Consider the following 6,629-nt stretch of genomic DNA (forward strand, 5'->3'; position numbering starts at 1 on the left):
AAATCACTTTTAGGGATGATGTCCTTCTGCATTGCTCTAGTTCCCTTCTGTAAACTCATGATTCAGCCTGTTCAAGATGAATTGGACAAACAGTTGCTGCAGCTGACTGGCTCCTTTGACGATCTCTTCAATCTTTCTCCATGCATGGTGAGCCCTGTGTCTTGGTGTATAAAGCAGGAACATTTTCAAATTGGTCTCTCATTTCACCCCCCGACTACTCTCCTAGTCATCACAACAGATGCTTCCCTGCACAGTTGAGGATCCTACCTCCAGGATCTTCAAGTCAGCGGAAGATGGCAGCCACACCTACGTCAATACCACATCAACTTATTAGCGTTAAAGGTGGGCCATCTCGCCTAAAAGGCATTCCTCTCAAGGATCCAGAATTCAGCAGTGCTTGTTTGTACCAACAACACGACAAAGCACTACACAAACGCAAGATCCCAACTGCTTTCCCAAGAATTGCAGAAAATATGGGAATGGTCCATTTCAAACCAGGTGCATCTTCAAGAAGAGCACCTCCCTGAGAAACAGAATACCACAGTGGGTGGATACTCTCAGTAGGCTTACACCATCACGCCATGAGTGGGAGCAGACCCTGTATAACATTTTTCTCTGCTGGGGGAGACCGAATCTGGATCTCTTTGCAACTCCCCAGAAATGCAAGTTGGCATCCCCATCAGGGTCATGGGGGAATGCTTTTTCGATTGCATGGTCCAGCATCTTTGTCTATGCCTTTCCTCCAATTCCTCTCCTACCAAATGTAATCCGGAAAATGAAGACCGAACCTTCAGACTGATACTCATAGCACCGTCCTGGCCACGCCAGCACTGGTGTACTTAGTTACTTCTCTCTCAGGACCATCACATTCAACTCGTACTGTTCCCAACTCTCCTGACTATGCTGCACCAGGGCCAACTTCTCCATCCGGACCTCAGGTCCCTTCATTTATCAGCATGATACCTGAGTTCCATGAGTTCCAACCTCTGAACATACCATTCGCACTGCAGAGACATTCTCGCTAGGGCCCGTCCTGAGGGCACTAATAACACCTATTGTTTCAATTGGAAAAGATTTTGCATCTGGTGTAACCAAGCTAAAGTACATCCTTTCTCCTCCTCTCCAAAAGAAATTCTTCCATATCTTCTTCAACTAGCACAGTCAGGCTTATCACATCATCCATCAAAGTCCATCTAGCTGCCATTTCACGTTTCAGGCGCTACGGTCACTATGGTCTTCCAGAATAATCAAGCAGTTTATTAAAGGCTTATTCCACAAATTTCCTCCAATTAGGCCTCTGCAGTGGCAACTAAACACTGTTCTGTCTCAGCTAATGAAACATCCATTTGAACCCATCAACAAAGCGGACATCAAGTTTCCTTCTTGGAAGTTGGTTCTCCCGCTCGACCTCTCCTCTACCATAAGAGTTAGTGAGCTTCAAGTGTTTACCATTCATAACCCTTTTCTCCAATTCACTGGTGATAGGCTTATTTTCTGTAAAACCCCTAAATTCATTCCTAAAGTCCCTACAGACTTTCACCTGAATGAACCAATGATTCTCAAGACTTTCTTCCCAAAACCTTCACACCAGCTGAAAGAGTTTCACTCCTTGGACATCAATTTCACTTGGCCAAGACTAAAGACTTCCACAAAACATCTCGGCTATTTGTTGCTTTCAGAGCTCCTAGGAAAGGGCTTCCACTCTCAAAGCAAAGCTTTTCCTGATGATTTCCAGCACCATTCAATTCTGTCACCAGAAGACTGGCAAACCCTTGACTTCTAGAGTTCGTGCCCTCTCTACAAAATCTATTTCAAACTCTGACACTGTTTGACGTGGTGTCTCTTTCTGATATCTCCAGAGCAGGGACATGGAAGAACAGACACACCTTTATGCATGGATGCGACAGTTCAAAGGGATATGACAGTGGGCCAAGCAGTGCTCCGACATCTTTTCCAATAAAGGTGAGCTACCCTGGTCTTCCCTCTATCCATTTGCTTAATTCCACACATTTTCAGTGCTTATGTATGTTTATGGAAAAGAATGCAAATGTTTGCTGTTTATAATGCTATATTCCTTATAAAGATCTTTTAAGGAGTTCTTACCTATATGCATTTGTTTTTGCTTATAGTCACAACTGTCCGAATGCTTCAAATGTGCTAGTTTACTGCTCTTTAATCTGATGCAACCCTGTGAATCTATGAAAGTTCCAGTATGGAGTAAGAAATTAGCTACTTGACTGTAATTGTAGTTCTCCGGTATTGGAATATTTCACAAATTCACATGCGACCTACCCTCCTCCCCTGGTAAGCTCCCCCTTTTTTTTTTTAATCTCTTTCTCTCTCGTCTTTCAGTGGTCATATGTTGCACTCATGCTCAAAAATCTGAGGAACTGGAGCTTCTCACAGAAGTGTTCTAGAGGGTGGTCCATTCTGATTGATTAAATCTTAAAGTTTGGTATCTGATTTTAAAATGAGCGATAAGTTGTTAAATTAAAGAGACCTAGTCTTTTCTAGTCTATACCCATCAATACGAAAAGGGAGCAGAAGAACAAGAAAGACCATCCTAAAACCGATTAAGGTACCCAATCAAATTCTCCATCATAATGGGGTTATGGGCAAAAGAATTAAATATTTAATATTGGTAGTTACATAAATACCAAATATAGTATACAACCTTAAAACAAGTTTGAAATGTAATTCCACTAAACTGCAGACTCACATGATGGCATTCTGCTCCCTTCCTTTTCTGACCATTTCAGTCCCAGAAGGTTAAATGTGATAGAAATGCTCCCTCAAGCTCAAGGCGCTGAAAAGTAAAGGTATTTTGAAACATTTAATAATACATGCAGTCACCATCTAAAATACCAGTGAAACTTTAAATTGAACATCTTTAAAATAGCAGGTGCCTCCAAATTTGGCTAAAGTCTCACCATTCAGAGCAGGTAACCCGTTGAGTGAGCTTTGAGTACATTATTCTCTTTTTCAAAAGTAGAACGTTACATTTGGGAGTGCCATTTTTGCAGCATAAGGCCGAGCAATTGATTTGTACACCTAGGTGCTTTTGTCTGATGAATTAAATCAGCTAAACTCTCACCCAGCAATTTGAAACCGGAAGCTGGTAAATTAAGAGCATTGAAGAGAGACCAAAATGTTGACGGGAAGATCATCTTGATGATGTTCATTTGTCAAATCCTAGACAGAAGGATATTTTGTGATTGATTGTAATCATTGTAATGCTCTCGGCAAGCATATAGCCATAGTCTAAAGTCAAGGTGCACTACATTGCTGAGTGAGTGTGGCCCTGGCTGATCGCTCAGCTGAAGCTCTCCTGCGAAAAGAATCTGGATGTTTTCGCAGGTTAGTCAGAAGCTGCATAAACCTCGGTTTTAATGAGTATAATAGCTAGATCCAGATCTGAGATTTAAATCTTCTGTGTAAGGAGTTACTTTCCTTCCATAAAATATGTAGCACATCTAGGCAGGGTAGAAACTTACTAAGTAGCAACTCCATATACATAACAAAGTGAGGTGGGCAAGGGACAATCATTTCTAGTTCCTGGTCTTATTTTTTTTTTTTATTTGAAACCAAAAAGAGTAAAGGGCTTAAACACTAATCACTGCCTGTGGAAGAAGTTTAAAACCTGCACCTGTCTTGCAAATGAAGGCCCATTCACATGATCAGACGCAGTATGCACTTCTAAAAGAACCATGGCCGTGAGTTCTTGCATCACTTCGATTCAATACAGTAAATATGTAACCAGGGTCCATATTACGGAAGAGCCCTGGGGGCTTAACCGCTGTTTGCACCTGCTTTGCACGCCCTGGGGTACTTTGCTATTACAGAAGGAGCCACAGACACTTATTTATTTATTTGCGGTTTTTGTAGAGCACAACACTCATCCCAGGGAATATCACGGCGCTTATACCAAGCAGAAACTACTGATGACTGATACTGAAAAGTTTAGAAATTGAGGAAGAGGTGGGTTTTCAGCTTTTTTCGGAACAGGAGATAATTTGTGGTATGTCTTAAGTCGATAGGAAGCTCATTCCACCTCTTTGCTGCCAGGTAAGAAAAGAAACGGCCACCTGTTATAACTTTATAAATAAGTTTAGTCCTAACCAATGCCGATTGAAGTGATCGTAGGTTCCTAGTAGGGACATAAAATTCGATCTTCCCTTGAAGAATAGTGGGACCAGTCTTATGCAGAGCCCTATGAGCATGGCTGAGCAATTTAAAGGCAGCCCTCTGGCGCATCGGAAGCCAATGAAGTTTCTTCAAACATTCCGATGCCGAGTCTAGCTTGCCTTTGTTGCAAATAAGTTTGGCCGCCGAATTCTGCAATACCTGTAGGCGAGAGAACAGATGTTCATTCATCCCTACAAACAGTGCATTGCCATAGTCTAAACGAACCAATAGGGCCTGTGTGACCGAACGTCTACAGTCCAGAGGTATCCAGGGAAATAACCTAGCGAGAAGTTTTAGGATGGCGAAACCTTTGCCACAGAGGGATCGCACATGCTCCTTCATTTACAAGGCGTCATCCATGATGATCCCCAGGTTCCTGGCATGTTGTTTGGAGTGGGGGCCAGACCCAATGAGGGTGGCCACCACGAGGCATCCTGTGAAGAACACACACTGCACCGATGTAAAATAAGGTGAAGGAAAAGATTATTGTAAAGTTATCCACTTCTCCAAGTATTTAAACAAGTTATTTCATAAGCTGTGCACATCAGCGTGATTGAAAATTAATCTGTGCACATCAGAGAGGAGATTTCAAATTGCGTGCACAAGGTAGCTTGAATAAGAACTCTCTCTTAGGTTTAAGCTGTAGAATGACTTCTTCACTCAAGGAATTGTTATATTATGCCACACGAAGCCTCTCAAACAAAGCAAGAGTCGCTGGAACGTGAAAGCAGAGCTTGTTGTTACACGAGAGTTGCTAGGCAACGTGTAAACAGAGCTTGTTGTTTGTTGCGAGGACACGCTGCCGAAAGCCGCAACTAAGGAACGAAGAATGACGTGACAGAAGCCCAGAAACACGGAAGTAAAGTCCGTCTTCAGTGTTCCCTTCACCTCCGCTGCAAGCACGTAACAAAGGCTGACGTCAGCGCAAGCAGGAAAATGGCATCATTTGATCGGAAGAACGATCCTCGAGCTCAAAGACCAACGCCCGAGAGACAGAAGCGCGAGCTGGCAGGCCTAGAAGTAAGCTTATAAGTTCAATAGATTTAGACGAATTATGTCTTCCTCAATTAGCCTTGCACTCGCAGTAACAGACGGGAGAATTAATTGTCTGTGGCTCACGGGCTTGTAAAGCGTAGCGTAACATACAGCTCAGAGTCGAATTTTAGCAAGGAAGCAAATCGCCGAAAAGAGCACTAGGAGAGCTAGGCTTGAAACTGCGCAGCGCTTCACATGAAAGTCTCAGAGGTCAAGAAGTAAATACCTTGCTGGGTCAGAGCAGTGAGGAACGTCGTGTTGAGACCTTGGTTAAAGCAAAAAAAAAAATAAGTCTGTTGATGTATGAGCAGGAGAAAAGATCCCATCAATCGTCGCCAGTGTGAAGAAGTTGCTGACTCCAATATGTCATCAATCTTCTTTATTCAAGACATACATCATCCAAGGTCCCATCCACAGAACAGTAGTCTTCAACTGTCACCAACACAGACATCCACAAGCAGATGTCATTACATTCTATACAGATGTCATTACATTCTACTCCTACATAACATTCCATAACCAAGCCAATGAATACCTGTAAGCTATATATAAACATATGACAACATCAAGGATACCACACATCCCACACTCGTTTGGCGCCACCAAACTGAAGAATCTCAGATTTTCCTGCATTCAACTTCAGGCAGTGTGAATGCATCCACTGGGCCATTTCTGAGAGGCAGTCATGTAATTTGGTTTTAGTGATATCAGGCTTCTCATCCAAGGCCACCATCAGCTGCGTGTCATCCACATAGGAGCAGATGCCAATGCCCCACTTTCTTACAATGTCGGCGAGAGATGACCTATAGACATTGAAAAGAGTGGGGCTCAATGAGGCACCCTGAGGGACCCCGCAGCCGATGGAGTTAGGCCTGGAATGGAACTGACCCATATGTACTGCCTGAGTGCGGTTGCTCAAAAAAGAGTGCAGCCAGCTCAATGCAGTGGATTGAACTCCTTTGCTCCGAAGTATGTCCAACAGGCAATTGTGGGATACCGTGTCAAACGCTGCTGACAGGTCAGGCAGTATCAGTGCCACTGCCCCACCTTGATCGGTGGAGGATCTGACACTGTCCGACACTGCCAGCAACGTTGCCTTGGTGCTGTTAGCTCTGATGCCCGTCTGGGAGGGATCCAGGAGGAGGTTGGTTTCCAGGTACCTTGTCAGTTGTACATTAACCAGTTTCTCCAGAACTTTGGAGAGATAGGGAAGCTGGGAGATGGGTCTATAGTTCTCTGGGTTGAGCATGTCAGATCCAGCTTTCTTCAAGAGGGGGATCACCGAAGCGTGCTTCTAAGCATCAGGGAAAATGGCAGTTCTTAGGGATTTATTAAAGAGTTGTGTGATCAAGGGACAGAGTGTGGACGCAATCTTTGAGAACACAAAATGGGGGCAGGGGTCCAAGGGG

Source organism: Triturus cristatus, chromosome 3_2 (genome assembly GCF_964204655.1).
Source record: "Triturus cristatus chromosome 3_2, aTriCri1.1, whole genome shotgun sequence".
Lineage (NCBI taxonomy): Eukaryota > Metazoa > Chordata > Amphibia > Caudata > Salamandridae > Triturus > Triturus cristatus.